Source organism: Poecilia formosa, unplaced genomic scaffold, assembly GCF_000485575.1.
Source record: "Poecilia formosa unplaced genomic scaffold, Poecilia_formosa-5.1.2 Scaffold4, whole genome shotgun sequence".
Lineage (NCBI taxonomy): Eukaryota > Metazoa > Chordata > Actinopteri > Cyprinodontiformes > Poeciliidae > Poecilia > Poecilia formosa.
Genome location: NW_006799943.1, coordinates 5281631 through 5304432, shown reverse-complemented (window position 1 = coordinate 5304432; position 22802 = coordinate 5281631). Strand labels below are relative to the sequence as shown.

The following is a 22802-nucleotide window of genomic DNA, read 5'->3' as shown; positions in this document are numbered from 1 at the left end:
GTGTGTGTGTGTGTGTGTGTGTGTGTGTGTGTGTGTGTGTGTGTGTGTGTGTGTCTGGACTGGAAATAAGCACACATGGATGATTTTGTCTGCTACATTTACCCGGAAGATAGTGAGTAAAAATGTGTTTGATGAAGGGGCCACAGAGGATGGAGGAGAAAACTGCAGCAGCCCCGAGGGCGGCTCGGTGATGAACGTCTTGATTCTGACACAGAGAAGATAATCAAGAACAAACTCGGTGTTGGAAACAATAAAAACGAATTTCCCCACCAACACACTTCTTCCATTTTGATATTTTTAAAAATACATTTCTGTATTTTCTAGCCACATAGTGACATTTTATAACACAACAGAAGGGAACCATGTTACCTTCAGTTGATATAAAAATGCTGCAAATGTCAAATATGACCTAGAAGAAATTTGACATTGCAATTTAACACCTTGAAATTGGACCTCTGTCTCTTTAAGAAGCTCCTGCTCTTTCTGAAACTCAGGGAGTCATCACAACATGGCTCCTCTATTAACCCTTTAACAATGTTTTTAGCCAGTGCTGCTCTGAAAAGAAGCTCCTAACAAGCTCAGCAGAAGCACAGTTCCACCAGGTGTTTGCTAATTGCTGTTGGCTAGTCTGAAGGAGCTGAGTGTGGGAGGGCTGCTCTGTGATGCAGGAGCTGGGAAGCTTGGAAACTGCAGCTCTGAGGAGGAGCTGCGCCTCGAAGGTCCCAACAAGCGTTTTGCCCAGCTGAATGGTTGCCGCGGGAGATTAAAGGATTTCTCAAATATGCATGAAAGAATCAAAGCAACACTCATGAGGGAATAACAGTATAACATGACATAAAGCCAAAAGAAAGAAAAAAAGAATACTGCCCCTTTAAATTCTCTCAGAACATCAAGCGGTTGGTAAAAAACAAATTGGCCCTTTCACAGGTCAAAATGTACCTGCGATTAACCACAATTTTAAAATAGGGGACTATAAAATCTAAATTTAAAAAATCTGGTTTGCTGATGCTGTGTAGAATTAATACTCCACATCACATTACATTGTTAACACACTTTTACGTCAAAAACCAACACAGAGAAGCAAATGGTGACAGCTGAGATGTGCAACAGGCTCACCGGGTTGTGACAGTAGAGAACGTGGATGGGAGACGATTGGTGTGGAGGGAAACGTCTGTCATTGAACAGATCATTAAAAAATGTTTTTTTACACACTTACAGCTGTCACTGAGTGGGCAAGTTTGTTATAAAATATCACTGTATCGTCAAAAAGTGACAGCACAGCATTTTTAGCTACAAATCACTTATTTAAGAACCTCTATGAGGTCGAATGATTATCGACAGAATTGATGTTGGGCTGTCATCATTCGGCGCGTCATGGCTAATTAGGTCAACAAGTGACAGCGCGGTGTTTCTGCTCCTAATTACTCACACGTCCTTTGGTATGGCAATAATCTAAGATTTGATTATTTGTTCACTTCCTCTGCCAACCGGGAAACCGCTTCTGTCACGGACACACACCTCCTCTGGGGTTAAAACCACCAAACGAGATGCAGTGAGCGGTCACAGGAGTGAAGTGGTGAGCCTCTCTGGGTTTGGCATCGACATCCAGGAGGTCACAAAGAACCCCAAGCAAACAGATGCAACACTGCAGGCCCTCGCTGCCCTAAGTAAAGGTCGGTGTTAATGAGTCATCTGTACTGCTGATCTGAAACCGCATTGCTGCTTCAGCACCTGTTCACTGATGAAACCAAGAGCTTCAGCATCACATCCCGGAGGAGAGCGTCTGGACGTGAGTTTGTGACTCAGGTTATACAGCATAATAATAATCTAAATCACACCATAAACTCCACCTTTAAATGCCTAAAAATCTTAAAATTAAAAAATTTGGAGTGGCCTAGACAAAGTATTGACTGAAATCCAATAGAGACGGAATGGCGTGACCTTTTAAAGAGGTTAATGTGCATTAACTCTTCAGTGAAAACAGTTCTGCAGAAAAGAGTGGGCTGTGATTTCTCCATAGCAACATAAAAGACTAATTGCCTGTTATAAAAACTTAATAGCAGCTTTTGGACTTAGATGGTAATTATTTTTTTTTCCAAATACAGCCAGGTTGATTTGATTTTCTTCCTCAGTAAAATGATTATTTAAAAATTGTATTTTGTATTTACTCAGGTTAAATTACTTGTTTCAAGTAAATAATTCCTTGATATTGATTAAAAAGGACCATTGGGAGATTATTTTACTTATAACATGGGGAAATTGTCTTATAAGTAAATCTGTCTTCCAATGGAACTAGAACTTTTTCACTAATTTTAAGGAATTATTTACTGAAAACAAGCTCCTACATCTTGCTAAAAAGATCCCTGTAATTTAGTTTTGTCTTATTTAAAGTGTAATAAGATATTTGCACAAGTAGAATGAAATTATTTGGTAAGACTTTTCTTTATTTCTTTCCATTTCCCAAAACAAAAAGTATAGGTACAAGTTAGTCTTGGTGCTGATAGAACTGCTTCGTAATGTGAATCTATCAAACTATGTTGCCTCTATCATGAAACCAATGCATGATTTAAATCATTAATTAAGTCCCTCAAACTCTACTCACACCCACAGAGTGACTAATTCACTGCATCTGCTTCAAAAAGGCAGACTTATATCTATTTCCATTTGCTGCAGCGTAAGTAATTATCAAGTGTGAAATCCGAGCCAGATTAATCTTTCTGAAGGTGTCGAGAGAGACGTGTTCATTATACAGCAGTGCTGCATCACAAATAATTTACTCACCATTAGTGACCCTTTGGCCTCATTAGCAGACTTCTCATTATTTTTTTCTGAATCCATCCAGGTTGCAAGACGGTTTTCAGACAAACAAACAGTCTCTGCTGGTTTAGTGTCCGACTTCTTTAATAGCTCTGAATGTACAAAGGAGTTTTTTTTTTTTTTTTTTTTTTTTTTTAACACAGATCCTACTTTAAAAGAAATAATGTGTCCTAACTTGTACTATCTAAAAGAAAAAGTTTATAGTGTGTGTTTGCTCTGAAGTCAGATGTTTGTGGCTTTATGATGTTTGTTATCAGCATCATGTTACAGCCTGTTAAGGGTGTATTCATATCCTGCTAGTTTATAGTGCAGAATGTATTATCTCTGTCTGGGAGCTGATATCAAATGAAAAAGATAGCTGTTTGCCTTTTGGGCGTCGTCAGGTGGAGGCAGAGCAGTCAAAGCTCAACAGGGATATATTCATGACACGCCTATGTCAGGAACACCACAGGGATGTAAATATCTTGGAAATTTCTAAAATCCTGGTAGGATTAAGCGTTGAAAGTGCAGCACAGACAGACAGAGTTCCTTGTGGTGCCTGAATGATACTGTAACATTAACAGTGCTGGCAGAGAGGCTACCAGAAAAGTAGTTAGTTGTGGTAGCTGTGACAGAGGAGAACAAACATAGCTAATAAAAAAAACAAGGAGCTGAAACCAAATCTTTATTTGGTGTTCCTGTCAATCGTTAATTAGGTTTAGAGCTGTGGCAGCACAACTAACCCATTCAGGAAATTAGAAAAGTGGCTGTTCAAAACGTCAATGAGGCAAAGCCTTAAATAGTGGAAATATTTATCAACCACTTGTTTTATTTGCCATGTGGCAACTATTTTGGCAGACCACTATTGTAGGGAGTGTTTTTTTTTTAAGACTTTTAATATTGGAAATTAGAGGCCAATATAATAAGAAAGGCCAAGGTTTATTGAGGCTAAAGCAGAACTAGTAATGCAGACGTAGGCCCCATCAGCCTGGCTGAGGCTGTCAGCAGGCGGTCACCTATTCTGGAGGTTTATTTTGTTAAAGGTCCATTTCCATTTTCACAGCACGGTTGACCAGAATGTATTACTGCACAGGAGTACCATAACATACTGTCCGATACCTTATTGTACCATACCATCCCATCCTATACCACACCATAGCATAGGATAGCATAAGATAGCATAGCATCCTATACCAGACCATCTCATACCAGTCATAGGAAACCGTACCATACCGCGTATCATACTGCATCATACCGTAACATTGCAAACCAAACCATACCAGACCAGATCAGATGGTAAAATTACAAACTGTATACATTACCATACCATACCGTACCGTATCATACTATACCATACAATACTGTATTGTACCGTTGAGATAGCCAAACTGGCTAATAGACTATCTGACTTAATAGCTTTTAGTTTGTTACCTAAAACTGCTTCTTCTTCTTTCTAACCTCAAAAGTATGTTATTTTATGCTGTAGTCTCATAATTCTCACTAAAATTACTTTTTTAAAACTGAGAACTTTTTATATTGAACATATAGTCTGTTGGGTAAACTTTCAAATATCTCTGCAGCATACCAAAAATGACATGAATCAATTTACTTGGGAGAGCATGATAAGTCTAGTTGTTAATTCACCTGGAAATAATTTTCATCTTAATTTCAGAATTGAACTATCAGGTTACTTTGAAAAGTGATGTAAGTGGAACCTCTTTGATTCAAGAAAGTCTTCTCCTTTACTTTTGTAAAAAAAAAAAAAAGAAGAAAAGAAATACTGCACAATAAAGAATGTGACAAACCATTTCAAATGTGTTCTAGCTATTGAAAAAGGAACATTCATCAAAGATGATTTGTTGAACATTTATAGCTACACTCAGAAAGGTCTTGGTGATTCATCTGGTTTTTTGAGAGGTAGGTGGGGCGTAAATTTAAAAAAGGTCAAATTATTACTGAAAAAGGGAGAAAAATCGGATCCTATTTTCTGCCAGTACTGAACTCTAACTGGACGGAGTTGTAATTGTTTGGCTTTTCTTATTTAATTAGTAGGGAATAAATGATAAGTATCTGTCTTTTAAAAGTGCATTTTGTCTTGAACTTGCCCAGCATAAACAGCACCAAACTGAATAGAAATGAATTTTTCAAACCACTATTGCTTTTGCTAAATCGACACTCAGATTATTAAAATTTGTCAGACAAGGCAGATGTCTTACAAAATTAATTTGGTGGAATTAAGGAATAGATGAACTGGCTTGTATGCAGCAACACATAACAAAAATAAGACAAAACAATAATCTTCCAAATGTTCGATAAATCAGCTATGAAAGTTATTATTCAGTAATTGCCAAGAGGGCTTTCCTTTCCTCATTAAAACGGACTTAGCTGGATCAGTGATCAGAATTGAACAATGTCTTAAAAAATCATTGGGATTTTCTTCGAAGAAATTTTGCCATGAAACAGCCGTTGATCAGAAGAATGTTTAACAAAACTAATGTAGTGTCGACGAACGACTAAGTGACAAACAGAGACTCTACGTGACACAGATTCAGAGTTCAAGTCACGGAAATGTTTTAAGGTACTTAAGTTGTACTTTAACACAGCGTATTTGTCTTCCCAAAACCCTGAAAAATGCTGTCGGTGCTCTCTCCTCTGCATGATGAAGAGATTCTGTGATTCTGCCAGCTAATAAATAAATCAGAATTTGATCGTTGGCTCATTTAGCAGAATGGGGTTTCTTGCTTAGCTGGGAGACAATTAGGGCCAATCAGCTATGAACACAGCCTCTTCATAAATCTTATTGCCCAGCCCTGCAGAGCCAAAGTCCCAGGGCTCATTCCAGGCTTACTGAAACAACGCCCCCAACCCCCCTCCTTCTTCCTGCTTCTTTTCCCCCTTAAAGGAAGTGAGAATATTGATTTTGCGGTGTGATAATTATAGCTTTCATTAACAAAGCCTGCAAAACAAAACAGTCTCCTCTACAAAGTCATTTTACCCCAAGGACTTGTTTGCAAGTTGTTTCTCCCAAGTGTGATAAAGTGGGACTAATAAATGATAACTTATTTGATTTATAGTGGCTGCTAACCGGATCAACTTGCCTTGTTTAGCTAATAAAACAGAATATGAGAAACAAATCCATGGCCTTCGATAAACTGGATGCATGTACAGAGGGGTTCTGACCACAAATAGAGCAATTTGGTTTAATTTGGTGGTGGTTATAAATAAAAACATCCAGATAAGTGTCAGGTTACCATTAATATCCAGGGAATCTATGAAGAACACTCTAGAAATTTCTTGTGGTACTTAATAACAGACGGGGAAACCGATGACTGGAGTTAAATTCAGCACATGCGTGGATGAAAACCTGTTAGTCTGTGTAAGTCCTGACACTGGGTGGTGGTGGTTGATCACCTCAAAGCAGAACAGTGACCCCGAGCTACAAAGAAATGCTTAGATGAAAGCATATTCATCTGGTAAACGGCCCGGTCAAATCCCAGACATAAAACCAATTTGAAGGCAAAACTTTTAAAATTGATTTCCACAGACGCTCTCCATCTTATCTGACTAGCCATGAGCTATTCTGCAAAGAAGATTGGGTGCAAAGGTTCAGTCCCCAGAGGTGCAACGAGACATTCTGCAAGAGATTTACAGACGTAAATCTGGAGAAGGAAAAGATGGTTTTAGAAATGGCTGACTCAGTGGGACTGAACGCAAATCTACCCATGCTTTTCTTGTTTTTCTGTTTGCAAAACATTGCGAAAACTCTGCATTGCTTTCCATACAGATGAACTACTTTCTGCTTAGGTCAGTCACATAAAATCCCCAAAAAGAACTTTGAAGTTTGAGACTGAGACATCGTGAGATTCGGAAAAGTTTGAGACTTGTGAATACTTTTGTGAGGCATGTTGTGTTGCTTTTTGACTCCTGCGTGATCCGTGATTCATCTAAACCAGAGTGCAGACTGTGGGTCAGGTTGAGGTAGGCGTCTTCAGACATCATGATCTGATGGTGCAAACATGGGAATGATTTCAAAACCCTAAAGCAACCAGACCAGATGAATGATATTTTTTTTTTACATTTTCTATCTACATATATGCTGAATATATTAATGCTTTAGCTGACAAATCAGCATGTATCAAACACCTAGCATCAGCGTAGCAGACATAGTGACATATGGATTTCAGATGTTTGAACGGAGACTTTCTAACTCTGTAGGGACAAAGCCGAGAGGAGCAGAAATGTAACCCTCTGATTCGTCGGCACCAAGCTGTGGCAAAATTATCCGCAATTCAGTTCAGCCATGATGTACGCCGGATCAAAGGGCTAGAGGTGACAAAATAAAAGAAACACACATTTATTCAGATGAGATGGAGGGAATGGAAACGCCTGGCACAATGAACAAATCGCTAATCAGTTGAGGAAAAGGTCAGAGGATTAGCAAGGTCGTCTGGATTCACAGTGAATGCTAATGATGCTCCGGTCTGAATATTACTTCAGACCGCATAAAACTCTGACTGTCAGAGTGGAAATGCATTGAACATAACTGAGATGTTTCAGTTGTGCATTTAAATATTAAGTGTACAGTATGCATCGCTACTCAGTTTAACTAACTTCCATGTTACTAACACAGTCATATTTTACCGTGGGGATGGTGTATTGAAGCTGCAGTGTGTGACTTTTATTAAAAATATATGCTTTTTACATATTTGTTAAAACTGCCATCATATCCGAAAGCATATATGAGACAGATATTCTGTGAAAAGATCAATCCGACGGAAAAAAGGAACTGATCGAAAACAGCCAATCAGAGCCAAGAGGTGGGTCTTAGCGCTGTCAGTCAAGCTTATGTATGTGCTGATGGCTGAGAAACAACTTATTGTTGCAGGAAAACTGTTTATCCACTGTCATCTGCGGCTATGCTAACTAGCCTTAGCATTCACGACAGGTTATGCTATCAGGAAGAAGCTGCAGCACAGTAGACAGTAAAGTGGATATCAGAGCAAACACATGCCTAATCTTTCCGATTTTTATTTGTCAAACACTTTTAAAATACATTCATCTTTTTCCTTTCACTTTGCAATTCTATATTTTGTGTTCATCTGTGAGATAAAGTGCCCTCAGAAATACACTGAATGTTGCGGTTGTAATTCAGTAAAGTGTGGATAACTTCAAGGGGGGAAGTTTGTTCTCTGCCTTTCAGTACATAGGGTGATTTAAAAGCTACACACTTATATTTTCCTTCACAGTGTTTGACCTGTTGATGTGCAGAGAGTGTCTGGGCTTCTGCCGCTGTCATCGACACCCACTCAGAGCCGCCAAATTTAGCCACTAAGTCTGTGACGTGCGGTGCTGGCGTCACACTTCTTCATGTCACACACTTGCAGTGGGAGTGTGGAAATGTGTCTCTGCGTGTGTGTGCGTGTGTGTGTGTGTGTGTCTGCATGGATTTTTGCTTCTGTGAAACTGATGTCCAGGTCCATAAAATGCCATGCTTTATCCTTTTGCTGTGGCTATCATGTGTTGAGTGCAACCTAAAAGAAACACAGCACATTTTCTTTCAATTGGTGTATCTTCATGTTTGATAGTTTTTTTTCTTTAGTATATAAAATCATTATTTGGGTAATGATTTTTGCATTTACTAAGCCTATTTTTGTCTGCTATTGAGCAGTCATGTCACTGATTTTGTTCTTTAACAGTATTATTGGGGCTCAGAGCTAAACCGTACATTTTAAAAGGCGATATTGTTATGCAGCATCAGGTTTCAGCTTCTGTAAATTAGTATTATTCTGACAGGGATCAGTGCTAACTAGTTAGCATGGTAACTTCAGCAGATGTCAGTAAGAAAGAAGTTAATACATATTTTTAAGAAATTAATTAGGCTGAGGTATTTAAACCCAACTTCAATAGAACAGTTTTAGCTTCTAAGAAAGCATTCTGGGAAAGGATGCCAATGCTAACCTCTTTAGCCTGTCACTAAAATCATAAACCAACTCCACCATTACCACACAACACCACCGTTCTTGAAGTTTTATTGTTGGCATCAAGTTGACATGACTATTTGTCCCAGTCTTTCCTTGCGTCATGATTGTGAATGTCTATTAAACGCTTATTGTTGTTATTTTTATGTCTTTCTCTTGCCAGGCGCCAAACTCAGCTACCGTCTCCACCGTTTTAACCCTCGGCCTGTTTTAAACATCTGACTCTGCCGCCATGTGTTCAGGAGTCTCGGTTATTTTTTCCGTGGCATCAGGTGATGCAGACAGCTGGGTGTTTGAATTCGTCCCCCATCATGTGACAAGTTGGTGTTGACATGGCTGCCAAAGCAAAAGGTTTCTGGCAATGGGGCGGCGAGTTCTTAAAAAGAGGTCCACTAAACATCTGAAGGGGGATGAATGTCCATTCCTAATGTGGTCAACCCCTTCTGTGAGGTTAGGTGTACGACTTGGTGTTATGGTGTGACTTAAGTATAGGTAAGGTAAGGAATACATTTGTTAACAAGAACAACTCTCATTTTGCAACTTTAAGACTCCACCATATATTTGCAACTGACATGGTGTCAACAAGCACTGGTAAAATGTTGCACTTCTGATCCCTAATCCTAACCTTGAGCAGTCTCATGCTATGCTCTTTAGACACTCTGTCTGCATCGATGGAGATTTACTCACATCAGCATCGTGAATGCTCGAACTGACACTGCCTGACATGCTTTTTGATTAATTAAGATAATTTAACCCCTTGGACAATTTTTTTGAGAACTGAACCTTAATCTGCATTGTAAGTTGATGGTGAAATAGAAAAAAAAAAACAAAAAACAAAAAAAAGAAGGCGATTTTTGCAATAACACTAAAGTACACCATCCACAGTGTTGTAGTTAAGATTCATCAAGAGTTAATTCCCACAGTCTTCCTACCATGTAGCCCCCTGTAATCACACCAGGTGCCAGGTTCTGGAGAGGCACAACTTTCTCAAATCAAATTCTAAAGACCATAGCAAGAATGATCAAAAACTATCCATGTTCTGGTTGAATTTGTTGTGTCTTAATGTGGTATTTGTCCAGTGTGAGCGGGGTAAAAACAGTGAGAGTTGTGAAATATTAGTCTTTAAGGTTATAGCTAACAGAAAGTTGGCCATTTGTCTGAATATTAGTTGAATTCGTTGGCTAGTTCAATAAGAGATGCGGCTCTATATGTGAAGTACATGCGTGGGTATTGCTGCTACTCAGTCTCAGTGCCAGGTTATTAAGCCATTCTGAACTGATTTCAGGTGTGGGTGTGAGCAACAATGCAAGGTTATATGTCTCTCTGTTGGACCTGTTGGACCTGACAACAACTCTAGAGGAATTTCAAAGCCCACACAGAGAACTTTTAGGAGAAGGTCGAGCACAGGGGTCTTCAAATCGAGGCCTTGTGGGCCGGTGACCTGCAACTTGTGTATATGTGCTACAGCTTCAAAACGCCGGAGTCAAACACTGAGGTTGTTATAGCAGGACTCTGGAAAGCTTGAATGCATCCTGAGGAGGTAATTCAGCCATTTGATTGAGGTGAGTTGGACTGGGAACGCATCTTAAAGGTGCAGGACACAGACTTTCAAGGCTTGGATTTGAGGACGCCGGGTCTAGTAGAATAGATTGATTATGGCCAAAATAAGCAAAAGTAAAGAAGCGTCTCAGTTTTACTGAACTCTTCCTTACTGTGTATGTCAGCTGTAAGTCTTTTTTTTTTATTGAAGAACAGAGGAACAGCAAAGTGCCCCAAAACACACAAATGCTCATTAACACGTCAAACAACAAAGATCAACAGACAAATGTGCATAAAAGCACTTCCATGCACATGTGTGGCAAACTAATCTGTTCCAATTATCACATTTTCTCGGGGATGTGTTTGCTTGCTTGTTATTTTTAACTTCCATTGTTGAAAATTGTGTGCCAAGCAAAGGGTTGGTGTACATGGTTTTAATCAGAAGACAAAGACAAACTCAAAGCTTGGGAGTGTGATCATTGTGGATTCAGTGTGGATTTGACCATGCTGCCTGTTTTGTGAGGTAAGACTGGGGCTCTGAACCATCAGATAAGGTGGAGAAAGATGTATGTTGCAACCTTGAAGACTTGTGTCCCAGGTCAATGTCTCAGGTGATCATCTGAAGGTGAGGAGAGATTGTTGGAGCAGTAGAGATACTGAAGAGAATGAAAGGTTTGAGGAATTTTTTCCTCGCAAGCTGAAAATAATTATCACTGAATATGCAGCATTACCAAACTTTCCTGGTAATGATGGAGGGAATTTGCAATTATGGAAGTTCAACAAACACAACAGCCGAGTTCTTGGCTTGTGTCGAGGTCAGTGGGTTTTCCAGGTGAATATTGGCTGAGTCGGGTAAAAAGAGGAAAGAGAGAAATCTCATTTTTGACATGAAGTAAGAAATTGTCCCATGTAACCTAACTCAGCTTTAAACCTCAACCTTGACCCGTCTGCACTGTTCCTTCACCTCAACGATTCTCTGTTGACTACTTTATGTTGGTCTATCACATAAAATCCCATGTAAAAAAAAAAAAGCTTGGGCGCTAGGAATACCATTTCTGTACGTGTGTTACTCGCGTTGACCCTGAGCCTCAGAGCGCCTGCTGTGTTTAGTATTCTGCAGGTCTTCCAGTCAGCTGCTTCGTCTCCTAACCGGGAAAAAAAACCAACAACCATACGACAACAACATCTATTTACAACCTGAGCCCTGCCATCTAGTTAATCACCGGGCTAAAATTAAAAGGAGCCACTTCAGCTCCCAAAGTAAATACAAAGAGGGAGCGAGAGAAGAGATGAGAGGAGGGCGAGGGGGGGACTGTTCAAGGCAATGTACGGCTGATGAAGAAGGGTAGATAGAGACACATGAGCAGACTAACATAATACCCATTGCTGACACACCGCTGACATTTACCCCCAGATGAATTCATCAACAAGGGGGTCGATAAAGGTGCCCACTTATTTTTGGACTCTGGCAGAGACAGAGGGGCAAGTGTGATGTCCTCTACCTCCAGAAAACTCAGGCAGAGCAACAACAGATATCCACAAACACACACACGCACCCACACACACGCACACACACACACACACACAAACATTGAGAAGGTCCCTGAGGCTGGCATTGACTCAGCCCTCAGGGTACAAACTAATTTGCTCACAATCCAACTCCCTCCAAACTCCTCCTCTGGACGTAATGAGATAGATAGTTTGTTTTTGCGAGTGTATTAGTTTCTCTGTACCTAAGCTGCAGCCTAACACGTGTGTGTGTGTGTGTGTGTGTGTGTGTGTGTGTATGTGTGTGTGCGTTTCTGAGCTAATCTTTTGCTGCTAGGCCAGTTTTCTCTTATTTATGTTAGTTTAACTTTTCTCATTAATGTTTCTTGGAGTCTATAGTGGACCAGGAGCTCATGAAAAAGTACTGGTCTTTAAAAAAAAATCATCTAACCTCAAGCTTGGGATTATGAACCCTACGATGTCTGAGTGAAGAAAATGCTTAAAGATAAATAAAACATTTTCGGCTCAAATCTTATTTCATCAAAAGGCAGATTTTGATATGGTAGCAATTCTTTAATATGAAGAACGGTCATTACTACTACTACTACTACTAATAATAATTATAATAATAATAATAATGATAATGAATGGAAACTAGTAATTATTCTAGGAATAATTCACTTCAATACATTTAATTTCAAACAAAGTTGTGTTCCTGAACCTCACTGTACTTCTTTTAAAACAACTTTAAGCTGAAATGTACCGACCCACCTGATTAGTCGTCTCTCTAAAACCATCAATACTTTTTGAATTTTTTGCGCAACAGCATGAAAGACAGCACATTTTGGCGCATCGGAGCAACACAAAGCAAAATTGTAAATATGAACACAGTGAGAAGCTTTTTGTTTGTGGGGAGACAACTGATGTCTAAGAAAAGGACATGAAATACGAGACAGCTGTTTTTTATTCGATGCTAATTTCTTAACATCGAATAAAAAACAGCTGTCTCGTGGGGCAGAGTGAAAAATATTGGATGCAGAGTCCATTTAAGCTGCTAGCAGAGATTTTTAGTTAGTTTTGTTTCAGATGGTGGAGAAAACTGATTACTATCGCCTGGAGGCGACATACTGAAATATCTCAAACATCCTGTCCCATCTCTACCTTCACCCCATCTTCAATGGAGACCTTTCACTTTTTTTAAAGGCTTCTTGGCACAGGTGGCCTTTATTTGAGAGTGGTTGAGAGAGTGGGAAGACATGTGGCAGAGGCCATCAGACTGGGACTCAAACCTGTGACATCGAGAGCTACGGCCTCCTTAAGTGGGTTGTTCTAAACCCCTGCGCCACCACAGTAACCAACCTTTCACTATTCATCAAACATGTAGCTTGTGCATGTATATACGACACCTTTTCAAATCCAAAATAGCCCATTTGAGTCACTAATGCCGTCATCGTTTTAGGTCATCATTGTTTTCCGAGTCTTGCTGTGAGACAAAGCGCTTTGCTGTGGCAGATTATTCCGATCAGGTTAAACAGCTACGAATTCTTGCTGGGGCTCGGCCAAGGCACGTGACACAGTCGGCATGCATGATGTCATGAGCTAAAAATGTAAACAAATAAAGGGGCCATGGCAACGCGAGGTGCAGTCTGCCTTGTGTCTGGAAAGTCTATTTAAAGAAAGAGAGCAGATCTGCTGCCTGGTGTTTCTCTAGGTTCCGCCATGTCGTCATTGAGTTCATTCCTTTGGAGCGAGTTGCCGAGATTTATTGTAAATAAAGAATAAAAAAAAATTTTTGTCGCACCTTTTCTTGTCAGGAAAACATAAAACATCTAACCAGGACTGAGGTTGGTTACAATGGCCTTTTGTCAAACGGTTTGTTTAATAAGGGAGCACTGGCAGTAAAGACTGCCTAAAGGGGCAAATAAAAAAGACTTAAGATATCCAGGAGCAAAGAAGAAACAATAATATTAAACTGACTACTAAGACAAATGAGACTGGATCTGTTTAACATATAATCTTTTGAGAAAAACGTTGACTAAGAAGCACATTTACTGGACTGGATAGAAAAGCTGTAGAAAAATGATTCAAAAGCTGTTGACCAGCAGACCCAGAAATGTCTTAATCACATTAGGAATAATGTGAATAGCACATTTCCAATAGTTTTATGCATGCCTCCTTTTGCCTTTTCCTTTATGAAAGCAGTTTCGATTGGTTGAGGATCATTGTCATTTCGAAACACTTGGCTTTGTCCAACTTTCACATCTCCGATCCTCCATTTGAAGAACCTGGAGGTTCTTGTTTATTATTTCAGTCACCTTGTGCACTGCACCAGTAGTGTTTACGGCAAAACAGCCGTACCGCATGATACCACCACCACCGTGCTTCACAGTTCATTAAATTTGAAACTCTAATCATATCTTTTGACTGATCTTTGTCTTGAAGGTGTCAGTTTTTTATGCTTTTTTTGTTGTTGTCGTCATTTTTTCAGTGAATGGGGACAGGAATTGCTTCCCTACAGGCAGTCCAATGTTTTGTTATGGTCTAGGCTTAAGCCTTTGTGTGTCCTTTGTTATTCATGAATATCCTAACTCCCCGTTATGTGAAGTAAACAACTTGGCACCTTCCATGCTTTGGCAAAATTGTGACATATCCAAATAACTTTTATTTCTGTAGAGCAACTCCAATCTTAGAATCTGGAGTTGCTTAGATATTGCTCCACAGGACTTTCCCAACTTGTGCCAATCAATCAATCAATCAATCAATCAATCAATCAATCAATCAATCAATCAATCAATCAATCAATCAATCAATCAATCAGAATCACGAAGGGAAGTTAATCAACGGCAGGTCTTACTGCTGGTTGGTCTTTAGGGTTTAGGTTATCAGAGGCTGTAAAGCAGAGTCTTCTCCGATTTGTCCAAACTGTTTGTGGTTTAATCATAGGAGGCTGTACGACATTCAGAAATCACGCATAGATGAGTAAAATGTGCTGAGCTATCCCAAGAGAATGGGTGGATGCATTCCTGTGATGATCTGTGATAAAACGGTGCAGCACTTAGGGATTTTTGTCTTTGTGGATTCTATTATAACTCACATGGATGATAAGTAACAGCTAGAAAACGAAGATGTGAGCCTAGCAAAGGTTCCAGTGGGCTGAGCCGGAGAGATGCTTTACCTCCTTGAATACCGAACAACCTGCTTAGACAGGGTGTCTCATTGCAGCACAGTCCTTTGAAGGATGGTGAGGTGTGAGTGGAAACACTGACCCAATCAACCTGAGCCTGTGAGCGCCTGTTCTCCTCCAAGTCTCTGGTTTCACTCCAGTTCACCTGAAACCGGCCGTCAGTCACCGCGACAACGGCAACTAGCACATGCATGATCCCCACATGTTCGGCCGCTCCATTCATTCCAATGTAACCTCCACCTCCGCCACATCCTCTTTTACTCCAAAACATCAGGATCAACTTACTTTTTGTTTTCTAGTACGCGTTGTCTGAGGGCTGGATCTCTGAACCTTCAAAGCTTTTATTTCTCAGGGGAATGATGTCATTTTGGATGACTTAGAGAATCTTAATTTCCATAATTATTGACAGCATCAGTCAAGTCTGCCCTCAGAAGCTGACATGCTCGTAAATGTATGTTATAAAGTGTTATGGTGGTAGTGTAAATACTCCGAGACTGATTCTGCCATTCAGTATGAATGGAGTGAAAATGTCTGCCTCGGCCACGTTAGCTTACAAAACCCACCACAACCGGGAAAACTATTCTGCATTTGTATCACAAATTGGCAACCAGTAGGTTTGTGCAGATACTGGATATCTTCTACAACCATAAAAAAGTATTTGGCTTCATACAGATTTCTTATGTTCTTATCGTTTTGGTCGTAACTACATATATCAGAACATCAAAACTGTTATCCACAACTAGAAACAACATCGAATAATGGCGAACCTTACCAAAATGACTCCAAATGTTCATGAACAACTGATCCAGGAGGTCACAAAATAACTAAGGACAATATATAAAGCACCACAGGCCTCACTTTCCTCTGTTAAGGTCAGTGTTCAAAATTTAACACTAAGAAAGAAACTGGCCAAGACGGCAACCTATTAGAGTTCCAGGCAAACTGCTGAAGTAAAAGAAAACAAAGACCCACCTTCAGAGATCCTGTGTACAGAAGAGAAAGGAGTGGGGGGCTTTTCAAGGTCTTCATCCTATTATAACTGGCATAAAACTAACAGAAAAGAACATCACATCGAGAGTCAAGCAGAGTGATGGTGGACTGAAGTCTGTTCCCTAGAAGAACATCCTGCAGGAGAATATCCACATATTGGTTTGTGGTCATAAGCTCAGGCTCTCATAGGTTATTCAGTAGGACAATGAGCAAAGGTTCACAAGCGAGTCTGCCTCTGGAAAGTTTTGGGGGTGTTTTAGTCAAAGTCTGCACTTAGTTCTGATTGAGATTCAGTGTCACAACTTTAGAAAGTTGTTCCTGTTGAATGTCCTTCAATGTGACGGATTTGAAAGAATTCAGCAGAGAAGAAATGGTTGAAAGTCCTCCCCAACAATGTCAAAGACTCACTGTCGATTATAGCAAGTAGCACAAGCAGTTATTCGGTACAGGGGACAATCATATTTTCACAGAAGGCCATGTTAGTTAATGCGTACCTTCATGATGGAACTACTTTTCAACAATCCTGAAATGTCACCCACTCCTTATTTGATTCATCGCTTAACCACCAATTCCTTGTTTTGAACTTGACCTATTGCTGAAAAGCTCAATAGTTATGCAAACTTTTGCAAGGCAGTGTGCTACTTTTACCGGCCAGCCACAGCACTTTTCAACAACAAGTCCAATTCCCCCATGCTCACACAATCACACATCAATTTGCAGGCAGGCAATGGGTAATTCAGTGTCTTGCCCAAGGACACGCAGGACAGGTTAAAACCAGGAGTCCAGCTAACAACCGCTCTTCCCTGCTGATCCACAGGCATTCTGGGTGTTTATATGAGACAAGCAGGGAGTGAGGGACGGTAATAGCTGCTAAGACCCTGTTCGACACACATCGGTTGCACACGGACCTGTTTAATACAGCTGCTGGCAGTGAGAAGCATTGAGGGTTAGTAGTGAAATAGCCTGAGCACATGAGCCGTTTACTTCAGGCTGAGCTCAGCAGAAGGATTAAATTAGGAGCAGTGAGAGGCTGAGTGGGGCTAATTGGAAGAGACAGGACCTGGTCAGTGTCTCCGGGTCCAGCTGGCTGCAGTAACACGGACAACTCCTCTCACACTCTGCTAACTTTCACTCGAGTGGTGTTGACTGGTTGTCACTGAGCCACTGTTTGCCTTTTTGTCACCTGACAGCTTTTCAGATGCAAATGATGTCGAACCTGTAAATCTTCTATCGACCTTTTTGACCTCCCAGGATTTCTCTTGAGTCAAGCCGAGTCACTTTATGAAAATGTTTGCCATTAGAGCTGCAGTATATAACTTTCATAACAGTATGTTTTTGACATATTTGCTTGTAAGTGTGTCGCAACAAAAACAATGGAGGATAGCATTGTGCTGCGTTGTGCTACTTTACCTGTTCAGTTTAGCACAATTTCTGATAAGGAATATATGTTTTACATGTGAGACATTTACAATAAGGTGGAAGCACATTCGCTGACATGCTAAAATTACAGTGCCATCTACTGGCCTGGCATGACAACTACAGCTGACGAAAGGCGTCTTGGAATTGCTGATCAACATCCTAGAAAAACCGTTAAGTTTCCAGGCAGCAGTCTTGTTAAAAGCAACCTCAGATCTCTACTAAATGAAGAAGTTATGGAGACTAGATAATGACTTTTGTTACTACTTTAACAATACTTCCCTTTAGAAATTCTGAACTACTCCTTTAAGAGCTGCCCTTCTTCCTTTATCCCTTTCCCACATGTGTCCACAAGTGGCTCCCCCTGTTTCCATGTTGGTGCTGAATCCTAATGTGGCGCTGTCCTGTGTGAGAAGGAGGAAGCAGGACCTGAATGTGACCATCAATTTCAGGCAACAATGGCGTCCATAGAGAAGTCAGGAGAGAGTGAGGGAAACATCTTAAACAAGCAAAGCTTGCCAAGTGGGGAGGAAGAGTCTGCTGCAACGTGCAACATAACAGATCGGGCAACACATTCCACATGAACAGAAAAACATTGTGTGGAAGAAGAAGGAGAGGAAGGAGGGAAGGAAGCGAGGCGGAGATTCTGTTTGGTGTGTTGGCCGGCGTGAGAATGGCTTCTCACACACTGAACGATCCCCGACACCAGGCAGAAGTAAACACGAGCGGCTCGAAAACCCTCCAGCAAGAGCTTGGAGATGATGCAAACAATCCACTCTCTTACCACAGGTGGGACCGAAGGCCCCGACACAGACCCTTACGAGAGGCCGCCGAGCTCCGCTTGGTGAGAATTCAGAGTCGGCGTATGGAAACAAATCATTCCCCAGCTAACGGCTAGAGGTTCAATTAGATGCACTGCCTTGAACGGGCCAGATAGAATTCAATTATGTAAAGAACGAGTTACGGTTGAAGGATGGAAATAAACAAGGTGCTCTGATGTTTTATTCATCCGCGCACTGCAAAATGCCTCCTGCATTAAACAAGAGCAGCAGGCGAGCTCTGCCTTCAGAGTCTGGAGACTGATTTGTTTAGCTGTTTGCCTTTAGGTTGTCACATTGGAGGGGATGTAATTTTCATATTTGCATTAGTTTGCTGCCGAGAAGCTAAGAAACCTCAGTGGTAACTGGGACAGGATAATACTGCAGCTCCTAGGAAAAGACACAGAAGACAGGGCGCCTTGCAAACGCGTTTATACACCCCTTAAACTTTACTTTACACACACACACACACACACACACACGCACACACACACACAGTACCTTGCACATGTTACTGCACTTCTAATTGCGAGTTTTTTAGCCATCGATCCCAACTGAGATTTTTCTTCTTTGCAAAGTAGTGCTAGCTCAGTAGATTGAGTGGAAAGCATTTGTGAACAGCAATCTTGAACTTAGTTAAAGCAGCAGTATGTAACTTTTATGAAAAAATATACACATATATTTTTTTTTACCAATTTTCGTTAAAACTGTCGCTATGTCTTTGGTATATCATGAGACAGATAATCTGTTAAAAGATCGAGCTGCTCCCAGCATTAACTACAGAATTGCTGCTCAGTCAGAAACAACCAATCAGAGCCAGGAGGAGGGCCTTGGTGCCATCAATCACCTCACATCCTCCACCTTTCTCTCTGTTATGGTACAGCTGGTTCAACACAAAAGAGTCTACTGTGAATTCTGAGGCTAGTTAGCCTAGAAACAGATAACGGCAGAAAAATGCTTTTCCTGTAACGTTAGTTTGTTTCTTTGCCATTAGCACATTGAGCAGCGAGTGCATGAGACTGATTGACAGCACTAAGACCCTCCTCCTGGCTCTGATTGGTTGTTTTTAGAGCGGTGTGTTTCTCCAGACGACACTAGTAGCTCAGGGAGGAGCTGGAGGAGATCGATCTTTTCACAGATCATCTGTCTCATAATGTACTGTCACGGAACGGTGACAGCTTCAACAAATATGTAAAAAAAAAACCCACATATTTCTCATAAAAGTTACATACTGCAGCTCTAAGCCAGCTGAAAGAAGTGTGCGCCACTGTTTACCCTGCTTCCAAATAAATGGTTCCAGACAGCTTGGAAAAGTTTACTTCAAAGAGGGAGAGCGGTAAAACACAACCGGACCATCAGTGTGAAAGGAACCATCAGGCGACGGGTTCAGTAGACTTTCAAACTCTCAAAGTGTTTCTGTCGCCCAGAGAAACAGGAATCCTGCTCGTCCTCCCAACCTGAGCTGTCCTTTCCCTGAGCCTTGATCTGTGCTGACCCTCACAGCCTGTGGCATCAGTTTAGCATGCAGAAGAAGAAGCTCTACAAACGCCCATCGCCAGTGAATCATACACACACACAGAATTTAATCTCACCCGCATCACTGACAGCTCGTTTGTTTTACACTCCATAAAGGCGTGAAGTGCATTGCATCAATAACAAACACAAGCACTTTGCTGACTCGCTCACAAATAAACACTAAAGTTAATCCTAATGAATGATGTGTGGCTCGCTCTGTAAATCCTCGTGTTTGTGGGTACGGACGCCGCGACTTTGGCTTCAGCGCTCGGCAGCAGGAAGGAAGCAGGTACGCAGCGTTGCTGCCAGTGTTTCCCCGAACGGGTCGACAAACATTCAGCAACAACCTGCAAGGAGCTCAGCAGGTTTATCGAGTCCCAACCTTAAAAAAAAACAAAACAAAACAAAAAAAAACGATGGAACGCCAATGAGGAAATGAAGAGGGGAGTTTGAAAGAAAAACAATTAGACTCTGTTGTTGCTTAGGTGACGAGATATGTTTCCTTGCCAGTCGCTCCATGGAGACCGTGGGAGTTTTCCATCTGTTTACTGTCATTATTACAGACTGATAGAAGGAGTTTAAGTTGCTTCTGGTTACATAAATTCTGTCTGTGAGCCGAGGCACGGCTAGAGAAAGTTAAAACCTTAATTTTCAAATTATTTCTATTCATTCTTCACTAGGGAAGAGTGAGCTATTGCTGTGAAATCTCAGTTTTCCTCCTAATCTATTCTCAAGAATCAAATATCATGTATCGTGAACCAGATGTATCTCTACACTCCCAATTATGACCAATAGCTGCCAAGCACGAGACGGTCAACTCTGACAATTTAAAACTGAACCTCGGCTAAAACAGAAAAACCCTCCAGTTTTTCATTTGTTCTCTTATTAGGCTTTGAACGCAGCCTGTCTGAAAAGGCCAAAAGAGCAGAAAACGTGAACCTTGATTTCCCCACTCTTTAAGCAGACAGAGCCGCAGGTTGAGCAGCTGCCCATACGGAGCCAAACGAGACCTTGGGTTATGATTGAAACGCGGCAGTTGACAGAATCACGAGAGGACTGACCTTCTCTTTCCTCGCTGCCCCTGGTACCTCAAAGGCATCTAAGCGGTCGCACCTTCTAATAATTTATCGGCCTGATGAATGAGAACAACACACACACACGCACACACACACACACACACACACACACATGCACACACAGATAAAGGAAGGCAGAGACACACTTGTATACGGAAAGATGAAATGTAAAATCTCCTGACACTGACCTCTGCTACACTGATCACAAAAGAAGACTGACAGTGAGGAGGAGGAGGAAGAAGATGATGATGATGATGATGATGATGATGATGATGAGGGTGGGTTACAGACGGGAACACACACCTAGCCACGAGCCGCAGTAAGCGGCCACGTCTCATCTCGCCCGCCTCTCGTGACACGTGGCCGATGTACAGATGAAAACCCAATCCACTCGGTTACGCGGCGGGGCAGATGTCAGCAGCTGAACGCTCGCTCTGCAAGCCACGCCAGCAGAATGGAGCTCCATTGATTTGCTGCTGCAGGAGCTGAAGGCTATTAAGAAAAAAAAAAAAAGAGGAGGAGAAAATATCTGTGGCCCCCGTGGAAAGGCCAGCTCATGGCAGGAGGAAAGGAAAATAACAACAGCTTGATGAAAACAGTTGATATGCGGCGTGATGTCAGCAGGCTGAAGGAGGGAGAGCAGGGAGTGTGCAGATAGGAGGAAACATGGAGAGGTTTGAGTTCAGTCTGGTACAGGAAGTATGGAAAAATAACGTAGGGAGACATCCATCCATGCTAACAGGGACTGTCACTGAAAAGCGTAAGAAATATTTGCCTGAAGGATTCTCTTGTTAAAGGAACCAAAAGTTAGGAAATTGGCGTCCGTTTGTCTGTCCGTCCCAAGAGTTCTTCTTTTTGTTCAACATTTAAAGCCAAACCGTTTCAGAAATATTTACTTCAAATTCAAATAAAACTTGTGTTTATTCTTTAATATTGTACTAAAATGGACAGAAATCTGAGTCTGGAAAGGTAATGAATTTTAAAAACGTGCCCGAGAAATCAGTTCCACCAAACCGCAGAGTTATACTGTGCCTATCTGGAACACCGCTCACATTTTGTCTTTAGCCCTGGCGACTTAGCGATGTTCGACAGAGCATAATGCATGAATGCAGACTGAGACCTTCATCACTGTCACCGTGGTTACATAACAACCTCACCCCTTTACCCAACGAGGCCACCTGTCTCCGCCTGCCGTTTAGCTCCGGCCCTCTGGGGTCCATCCCCTCTTGTCCTCACATTCCCCTTCTCGTCTCTCCCTCCACTGTATCCCAACATCCATCCCTGATCTTCTGCGCTTCCCCTTCCTGTTCTCCTTCCATCTAGCATTAGTCTGTGTCTGCTTGCCCACTGCTAACGGCCGGGCGGCGCTTTGAACCAGAGGATGAAAGAGCAGCTTCCATAATGAGAGTCTTCATACCAAGAAGCTGTTTAGTTCCAACACACACATACATACACACACCAGCAGGCTCTGGGTGGAGGAAATTTCTAAGTGAAAAGTTGCTTTTCAGAGCACAGGACTCACAAGTAAACAAGCCACGTGTGTGTGTGTGTTTGCAGAGACTGTAAAATAAAACTACACACACATTAGGTGTGACAAAATGCTCTGTCATCTCAGGTACTGTTACTTTACCTCCAGTATGGACACTGGTTTTGCACCAGGACTGTAGTCTTTCTTTAATTCCAGAAGAAGCTTCAAGATACATCCTTTTGCTTCAATAAGACGGCCAGATGCTGAAATTCTTCGGGTAGTTTGTCACCAATCGAGCCAGTCGTTGTCTTGATCAAGCTGGTGTTATGGAACCAAAACATGAGTGTTGGGCATCCTTCATGTCCAACCATTGAGAATGAAGGAGTGTTGGACATACTTCAATCTCAATGGGAGAACACTTCAGACATTGTGGCCCCCATTTTATTTTTGTTTCGTTTTCAAGCATCATCACTTGGAAAAACTACCACCAGCTGAAGTTTAGAGACTTCAGCCGGTGGAAAACTTCACCTTAAC

The 22802-nt window shown here is 41.3% G+C and overlaps 1 long non-coding RNA gene across 1 annotated transcript in view; it reads right to left on the bottom strand.

Annotated features, from left to right (window-relative positions):
* The window catches only part of LOC107837266 (uncharacterized), a 26655-nt gene extending 5080 nt beyond the window's left edge, over positions 1-21575 (bottom strand). The window contains exon 1 of the long non-coding RNA XR_001663287.1: positions 21104-21575. This is a non-coding gene — a long non-coding RNA (uncharacterized LOC107837266). The remainder of the gene's footprint in view (positions 1-21103) is intronic.
* Between the last annotated feature and the right edge of the window lie 1227 nt (positions 21576-22802).